The 9162-nt window shown below is 53.7% G+C and overlaps 1 pseudogene; it reads right to left on the bottom strand.

Moving 5' to 3' along the window:
* Positions 1 to 394: 394 nt before the first annotated feature.
* On the bottom strand, positions 395 to 7811 carry LOC132356850 (nuclear RNA export factor 2-like; annotated as a pseudogene).
* Between the last annotated feature and the right edge of the window lie 1351 nt (positions 7812 to 9162).

The following is a 9162-nucleotide window of genomic DNA, read 5'->3' as shown; positions in this document are numbered from 1 at the left end:
TATATAAACGTGCATAATAAATATGTAAACACCTACATAAGCAAACTTACAGGAAGATATGATGAAGATGAAAACATTCAACGGTTACCTTTGGGTAGTATGTTTTGGGGTAATGATTTTTTTCCCCCTCCACATATACTGTGACATAAACAGTGGAATGAACCTCATGCACACTCCTGAACACCCAACTGTCTGTTAATACAGAAGCAGCATCCATGAAATTAATAAAAATAATACAAAGCTGCTCAAAATAACTAGTTTCATATGTAACACGAATGAAATGCTCAGATTAAAAATGACTGAAATAAACAAGGACAACAAATTAGCTTCAAGTTCCCATTAATCACTCCTCTACTCCTCCCAGCTCCCTCCTATCCCCACGCAAACCCAGCACTCACTTCTGAGACCACTAGAGGTTCACCTCAGGTGGGGTGGAGGACGCCTGCATGATGTCCTGCTGCTCCTGGGAGAGGGTGTGCATGGAGCTGGAGGTGGGCGTAGGCACTGGGATGGAGAACACACTCTGGGTCTCACTGGGGCTGGCGTCCCTCACAAACAGCTCGTCATTCACGATGCACAGACTGAAGGAAAAATGGGCCCTCAGACTACGCCTGGATGGACACCCACACCCCCAATATTGACTCTGCTCCCACTGGCACTCAGCAACCAGATTCCTTCCACGCCCCTCCTGTGTCTGTCTCCCAGGTTCCTTGACTGGTACCTCTGGCCCTCCCCACAGAGCCCACCTTTGGAGAGACTGTCTACCACCTTCACTCGATTTATAGGTTTATCCCCAACCCACGGGCAATTTCGCATTTACCCTTTACCACAGCCCAAGGGGTGGACGCTCTGATCCCCATTCTCGGAAGAAGACACTGAGTCACAGAGAGGTCATGTGACTTGACCAAGGTCACACAGTGAGTGAGTGTTGGGTCAAGGAGAGAAGGCATAGGCCGATTCCAGAGCCCATGCTCTTCTTAACCACTAGGCTAGACTGCTCCTGGGATCTTCCCGCTGGCTTTCCACAATACTGAGTAAACCTAAGGTCTGCGCCACCACATTCCCAAGCCCCTGAGCCCAGGCGGGGATGGGCATTCCCGCCCACAACAGGGCTCTCACCTGGAGTACCTGGCAGGGGTAGCGATGAAGGTCCGGGTGAAGGCACGCACACAGCCCTGAGAACTTCCTTCCACTTCAACAGCAAACAAACAACAGTACCCCTTAGAGCCACACGTGCTGTACACGCTCAACCGGCGGTCCCCAGTCAGGCTGTGACTGGACACTCATGCTGAGAGGGCAGTTGTTCACGGGGGCAGGGTGTCGGGAATCGGGAGGGCAACTATAGGAGCAGTCTGCGCCCAGTGACAGGGCCCCTGACAACCACTACACAGGTTCACGGGATGCGTTTTTCACAGCCGCCCAAGAGGTGGATACTACTACCCCATTTTGCAAATGAGGAAACTGAGAGGTTAAGTAACGGCCCAAGTTCTCAGAGTGAGTATCTGGGATGAGAGCCACCAAACTCCGCAGCCTGTGTCCCCAACGCCCAGGGTGTGCAGGGCAGACAGGCATGGACACAGCTCAGACCTGGATTGTCTGTGGGAAGCCTGAGGGATGGAGAACACAGTGAGGGAGGGGAGGGGAGGGGAGGGGAGGGAAATGAAGGGATGGGAAGGGAAGGGGAGGGAGGGGAAGGGAAGGAAACGGGAGGAAAGGGAGGGGAGAGGAAAGGAGGGGAAAGGCAGGTAAGGGAAGGGAAGGGCAAGGAAGGGAAGGGAAGTGAAGAGAGGGGTAAGGGAGGGGAGTGGAAGGGAAGGGAAGGGGAAAGGAGGGAAAAGGCAGGGAAGGGAACGGAAGGGAAGAGAAGGGAAGAGAAGGGGAAGGGAAGAGAAGGGGACGGAAGGGGTCAGGGAAGCTGGGTGGTTCTGGGAATGAGCCTGGCCAGGGGGAGGCAGCAGTGGGGAATCTGGGGAGGGGACTCTACACACACTCACCTTCCTTGAACACCCCGTTGACAGAGAAGCAGAGCATCCTTTCCTGAAAGGGAAGAGCCAAGGTGCCCAGTCACCACCTGCACCTCCTACCCACCTGCGGCTTCCTGGGCCCGCCCGAGGGAGGAAGCAGGCGCTCACCATCTGGAACCACGTGTCCACCAAGAAGGAGCTTAAGTCATGCTGAGTCTTGGGCAACACACAGAGGGTGTGCACAATGACATGATTTGTGTGCTTCAGCAGCTGGACCCGCAGGTCTGTGAGGGGAGGGGAAGCGAGCGACGGTCAGGGGCTGCCACGGCCTGGGCCCTATGATTGACCCCTTCACCGCCCTTTCCCACCCAGTCTTCCCATCACACACTCACGGGGGTCCGTGAGCTTCTTCATATTCCGGCTGTCCTTGAAGTACTCGCACAAGCTGCTTCTAGGAGACAAAGAGCAACAGTGGGTGGTGGGTGTCTGCAGGAGCTGGCCTGTGTCTCCTGGGGAGCCACACGGCCCAGGAGCAGAGCCTGTGCTGTGATACTCACGGGGCTGGGTCCTCGGGGTGGAAGGGAATGGTCAGGGAGAAGCAGGCCTCCTTGTGATAAAGAGCCACGAGACACCGTCGGTCTCCATAGTCATGGATCAAGTAGAACCTGAGGGGGAGCAATGAGGACAGTCTATCTCTGTGGTCTGGACCTCACATGAGACTTGGAAACTCCCCTGAGCAGACCTGTGCTTAGGTGGCCTCACCTGTCCTCACCCTCCCCCCTTGCTCAGCTTCCCAGAGGTACTTACTGCTGCAGGAATTGCAGGACTTGTCTCTTCAGCTTATCAGATCCAAAGTAGCTGCCCTGGAATCAAATGGCATTTGAGACTATGCAGTGGATAAAGCCTCCCTGCAACACCCCAAATGTTGTTTGATCCTCTTCCTCACCTTGCAGGGCTTTACTTCGTAGGGAGTGTCAACATCAACGGTAACTGGTGACTGTAACTCCTGGCCATCCTGGAGAAGGGAAGAGGAAGTCAGGAGTGGAGACCAGGGGAGTGGCCCTGGATGATCCGGGAAAAGGATGGGCCCAGGAGGGTGAGGGTCAGAGGTCAGGTGTGAAAGGGCCCTGGAAATTCCATGGGAAAGCTTACACTGGATGTCTTCATCATGAGGTCCTGGAAGTCTCTAGTGTTATATTCAACTTGTGTGTGTGCGTGTGTGTATTTATGGGTATTTTTCCAGCAAGTCTATCCATGTCATTTTCAGGAGTCCATGCCCCCCAAAATGGTTAAGGTTCTGATGCTAATATGTGATCTAGGCAAGACCCAAAGGGCTTGAGGGCAGGTGCAGAGGCCACCGACATTCGTAAGAGACAATGATTTACGTAGGCACTTACCAGGCGTAACAACTTCGGGAAACATTCTCTGATGGCCCTGTCCAAAACCAAAAATAGAGAAGAGATGGTTGATAGTTCAAGGTTGCAATGCTTCCTTTGAGTTAAAACAGTAATACCATAAACAGAGATCAGTGTGTTCTGGCCCATCCAGCAGCGCCCTTTGCCCACCTCTGCTTCTGATTTTAAGGGTTTTCGGTCCACTTCCCTGTTGAGCACTGAGCATCTGTCATCTTACTGTCTGAAAGGCACTGTGTCCTCATCTCTCTCAATACCTTCACTTTAACATTCCTTCCCTCCCTCCCTTCCTCTCCTTCGCCTGGGTAGCTCCCACCCAGACTACTCGCACTCCCTTCTCCAGTGCCACAGGGAGCAGCATTTCAAACCCATACTGCAGGGCTTCCTTCTCCTCCCTTCCTTCCTCCAGGGCCCCACTGAAGGCTGTAGGGAGAAGAGGGAATGGGGTGGGAGCCCGGGGCTCTGCTACCTCACTGGGGGTCCAGCACTCTGGCAAGACCCGGACACCCCCCAGGGATGGCCCAGGATGCTGGGCCAGGGAGGTGAGTGAGGTGGGGCTCAGGGAGGGAGATGGAGGGGATGAAGGCAGAAAGGGAGTGAAGGTAGGAGGGGAGAGATGAGAGAGACATAGGGGCACAGAGACGAGGGAGAGAGAGAAAACAAGGGGAAGGGAAAGAAGCTCTCCTGTGGTCAGGGTCAGGGAAGAAGAGAGAAGAAAGGGGAAACGGCGCCCCTACTGCGGCTCTTCACCTGCCCCAGAATCGCCCAGATACACCAGGTAGGAATGGAAAATATGCACATGTTGGGCTGGGGCCCCACTGGATGCTGGTTGAAACTTTGTCACCTGTGTGAGTTCAGCCAGACTTGGGCATGGGAAACAGGGCCGCCATGGGGGCACACCTCCCCCAGAATGAGGAAAGGGTCAGGTCCCAGCTCAGTATGGGGCTGAGGATCCGTGGCCCAGTCTTATGATCACCGTCTTCTCTCCTGATGACCCCTGCACCTGTCTGAGTTCGTTCTTTATCTGAGGAATCGTACCTGTCTCAGGCTGCCCAGGGCTCCTGTGAAGGACCAGATGGGATGATGTGACGTGTGCAGGGAGGGATGGGAAGTGCCCCTGAGAGCCCTGTCCTTCTGTCTCCTCTACCACCTCTGCCCTCTGCCTTCCACTCCTGCCTCAGGAAGCCCTCTGATCACTGGCGGGGGCCCACGTCTGGCCCCTTGACTCAAGGAGCCCTGCTTTATCCCAAGGAGGCTCCAGCTCCTGGCATTGGGCCAGCAGAATGGATGTCATGACAGCAGCCACCCACGGCCTCAGCCCTCAGCATGGCGCACGAAAGCCCCCATGTCAACCTGGGAGACGAGGGGGGGTCCCCTTTGGAGGAAGGGGAAGAGGGCCCCTCTCAGAACGGGGGAGGCAAACGCCATCTCAGCACGAAGAAGGAAGGCTTCTCTCAGCAAGAGGGCCTGGACTGGAGGACCCTTCTCAGTCCAGGGCGCCAGCATCTGGATCAAGGCTGGTCGCTCCTGGTCCTGGTGAGGAGGAGAAGCCCTGCTTCCTGCGGCACACTCTTGGGAGGCCTTGGCGGAATATAGCTGGGCGCAGAGAGCTGGAAACAGACCCCAGAGCCCCTGCAGAGGTGAGCAGGTCAGGGGAAGGAAACTCCTCACCGGTGATAGGCACAGAGAGAGCAGAAGGTGGGGCCTGTGATCCTCCCAGAAGACCAGGGCTGCCACCTTTGGCAAAGGGGCACTGTCACAGATAGTCTAGGCTCCCACGGGTGAAGGTCACCAGGAAGGGTGACAGGGTGTTCACACTGACCTTACATAGGTGGACTGGTCTGGGAAGGTGCCACACAATGGGTTCCCTTGCAGCCACAGCTCTTCAAGCTTCAGCCCTTTAATCTTGCTCAACTCCCACACAGACTTCAGCTGAGAAATATGGGGCGGAAGTGGGAAAAGGAATCCCAGGGAAAGAGGGACATCCGGCTCTCTGCACCCCCAGCCCCCTCCCTCCCCCACAGGTACCTTCACCTGCCTCCTGTCATCACTCTGATGGCCACTAACACGCCCCCCCCCACTCTCAACCCAACTTTGATCTGGCTCCCTCTTCTCACCTTATTTTTGGAGAGGTTCAGGATCTTGACCGTGGGGGCCATCTGTATAATGTCAGACAGGCCATCCAGCTGGTACAGTTTGCTGCTGCTCAAGTTCAAGGACAACAGCTTTGGGGCAAGAAGAGGTAGAGTGAAGGTTACTATCTAGGACCTTGGAGACAAATCTGCCCTCCACCCCATCTCTTCCACCCCCTACCCTAATACCAGCACTGTGCCTACAGCCTCACCTCAGGGAAATTCTTTTTGATGATCTGCAGGGTGGCAGCCATGCAGCTTCTTTGATTCAGAATTATATCAATATCATGGCCCAACAAGCCTTCAGGAAGGAGATGGGAGGGAATCAGATGGCTGAGTGGGGCCTGGGGCCAGCACCAGCCCCGCCCCACGTTACCATCCCTAAGTCTCCCTCTAGGAAGACCCCTCTGCCGTCGCCCGCCCTAGAATTACTGCTGTCAGGCGTACCTGGGTCAACGCGGAGCCTCCGGAGGTCAAGAGCTTGCTGGGAGACATCAAATCGTTTGCTCAAGGTCAGCTGCGGAGAGAGAGATGGAGAGAGCCGCTCAGAGGCTGTGGTGGTGGCAGGGAAACCGGGGCGAGGGGGACAGGGGCCTGGAGGAAGGAGAGGTGGGTCTGAGCGCTGGCACACAACATGCCTTGAGTCTGCATTACCTTTAGCTGCTCCATTTCTTCTGGCTTCAACTTATCCCGCACAGAGTAGGGAGCAGCAGAGGGGCTGACAAACACAGGTATCTGCAGGAAGAAGAGGTGGGGTAAGCACCAGGAACTCTAGTTCCAAAGAAGACAACCAGCCCCTGGCCTGTACTCCTTCCTCAGGATGAGGTACAGGTAATGCCCGCGACACACACCTTTCGGCTCTCCTCGTCACAAATCTTGTTGCTGACATCCATCAATGCAGAGGCAGTGCTAGCTTCTTGGACAAAGAACTCAGCCCCATTGTGCATAAAGTGGAACTACAGGGATTGAATGCAACAGCAATAGTATCAGAAGCCAACAGACCCTGCTGAACCAGGTCTCTCTCTCCCCCTTCCCTGTGCCCACGCGTCTGGCTTCGGCATCCTCTCTTACGTCCACTGGAGTGAAGGGGACACTGCAATGGCGCTGGATTGAGTTCATTAGCCATGTCCTGTCATACTTTACCCCATAAGGAATCTAGGATGAAAAGAAGGGATGGGAGAGAGGACAGACAACAGGGAATTTAGGCTGGAGGACGAACCTTTTCCTGTTCTTTTCCGGCCTTCTACTGAGCTTGACAGGGTTTCTAAAGAAGGGACCACTGGCATGATTTCTTATGGGTGTGTGTAATATGGATTTCCTAAATACTCTTTCTCTCCAGTCAAACTCTCTTCCAAATAATCAAGGTGTCAGAGATGATCTTCCTTTTATAAATTTCCAGGAGATCCTACCCAGTGCAGACACTGCTTGCCCCTCAGACAAGGTCTCCAGAGGCTCGACCCTCCATCTCCCACACTCAGCTTGCCAAACTGAGACCTCCAATGTGGAGTTGCTCCATATCCTTGGCAGTAGTTTCCATCTTTGCTCTGAGACAGGCTCCTCCGTTCTCCTCACAGTCAGCCTGTTCCCTTTACACTGCTTCTCTGAATCTGCCCTTAGATGAACAAGATTGTTAACTCCTGGTCATAAAAAGGACAGATTACAAACTGTCCCCAGTGAAATAAACCAGCATCTCTACATGAGACCAACACAACCCCCCCTGACTTTTCTCTCTTGCACATTCCATACATTTTTAAGGATACTCACGGTGACCCTGAACCAGCTCCCTGGGGTTCCATCTTGTGTGTTCTCCTGCATTTCTCTCTCCAGAGGTTTTCTGTTTCCCCACACAGTCATATGCATGTGGCCTTCACTGTGCCATCTCACACTCCTCTCGTTGCCTCGGATGGTACAGGGAGAGCTGCAGGGGGGATGTGGAGAGAAGGAGGGTGAGTGGCCATACGTGCTAAGAAAGTCTTCTGTACACCCTCGTCTCTTTGACACCAGCACTACAATTAGGATTGCTCAACCATTATTTCACTTCTAGCATGCTTCAGTTTTGCAGTGACAGAAGAAAAACAAGTCCACGGAGAGTGAGAGAGGTGCATAGTCCCAGGGGCTGCTGTGTACAAACCCTGCTGCCTGGTCACTTACTGTCTTACTTCGGGGTCCTCCTGGACATCCCTCTTCACCACGTTTCCATCATCCTCCTGCAGGTGTGAGGGCTGAGGCTCACCCCCACCGTGTTCATAATGAGGGCTCCTCTTGCCAGAATTACCTGGGAAAGAACTACAACCTTTCTTTCTTCCTTGAGGTGGTCTACCACCATCACTGTATTCTGAAAAGAGGAACAAAAATACAGGTTTGAAGACACATCTGTGGTGCACTTACCACATACCATGTCTTAGGCTAACAGGATGGTAGGGCAGGCACAGTGCCAACCTGGCCTAAGGGACCAATCCCACAAACCTCAGAAAGGACACTCTTCTGCCTGTGCAGAGAGGACAGCCTTATCCGACAGATGGCACTATCAGGGGAAGAATCGAGGAGGAGCAGGATGAGGAAGAGGAGGACAAGGAGGAGAAAGAGGGAGGAGAAGGAGGAGGGAGGAGAGGACAACTGCGTTGAAACTTTTAACACAGTGGAGCAGGACTGATAAGGAACCGAGGTGTATGCGTCCATGGGTTAGACTGGACACCAGTCATATATGTACCAGGAAGGCACCCGAATCTTGCCTTCTCTCAGGACCTTCCAATAACCACACCAATACCTCTCTCGTGCTTCCCAAATCCAATCAGCCACCACACCGATTCCACTAACAACCAGCAAGCTAGCTGGACTTCCTTTGCCGGTGCACTAGGAGCTTTAATGTCAGGTGGCACTGATGTCACAGCCTCCTGAACTGTCTCCCTCCCTCCAGCCTTGCCCTGAACAATACTCTGTTTGAAAGAGCCAGGGTGAGCTCTCTTTTGGGCCAGCCTGAAATGCCTTTCAGCTCAGCAGGCAACTCTTCCTCACTTCAGCTCTTCTATAACAAGGGTGTGAATGATAACCTGGAATGATGTGTCAGCCACCATTTCCAAGTGTTTAGGGATTCTTCTTTTTGCTTTCTATTACTGGTTTCTAATTTGATTCCATCGTGGCCAGGGAACACACTCTGGGACATTTCAATTCTTCTTTTTTTTTTTTTAATAATTTAATTTCTTTATTTATGTCTGCGTTGCGTCTTCGTTGCTGCACACGGGCTTTCTCTACTTGCGGCTAGAGGGGGCTACTCTTCGCTGTGGTGCACGGGCTTCTCGTCGCGGCGGCTTCTCTTGTTGTGGAGTTTGGGCTCTAGGCATGTGGGCTTCAGTAGTTGTGGCACGCGGGCTCAGTAGTTGTGGCTCGAGGGCTCTAGAGCGCAGGCTCAGTAGTTGAGGCGCACGGGCTTAGCTGCTCCGCGGCATGTGGGATCTTCCTGACCAGGGCTCGAACCTGTGTCCCCTGCACTGACAGGCGGATTCTTAACCACTGCACCACCAGGGAAGTCCCTCAGTTCTTTTTGAATTTACTGAGGCTTGTCTGATGGTCGAGGAGATGGTCTAACTTGGTGAATGTTACAGAGACCCTCGGGGAAAAACCTGTACTCTGCTGTTGGTGGGCGGACTGTTCTAT

This window comes from Balaenoptera ricei, chromosome X, assembly GCF_028023285.1.
Source record: "Balaenoptera ricei isolate mBalRic1 chromosome X, mBalRic1.hap2, whole genome shotgun sequence".
NCBI classification, from domain to species: Eukaryota; Metazoa; Chordata; class Mammalia; order Artiodactyla; family Balaenopteridae; genus Balaenoptera; species Balaenoptera ricei.
This window is presented reverse-complemented; position numbering and strand designations above follow the sequence as displayed.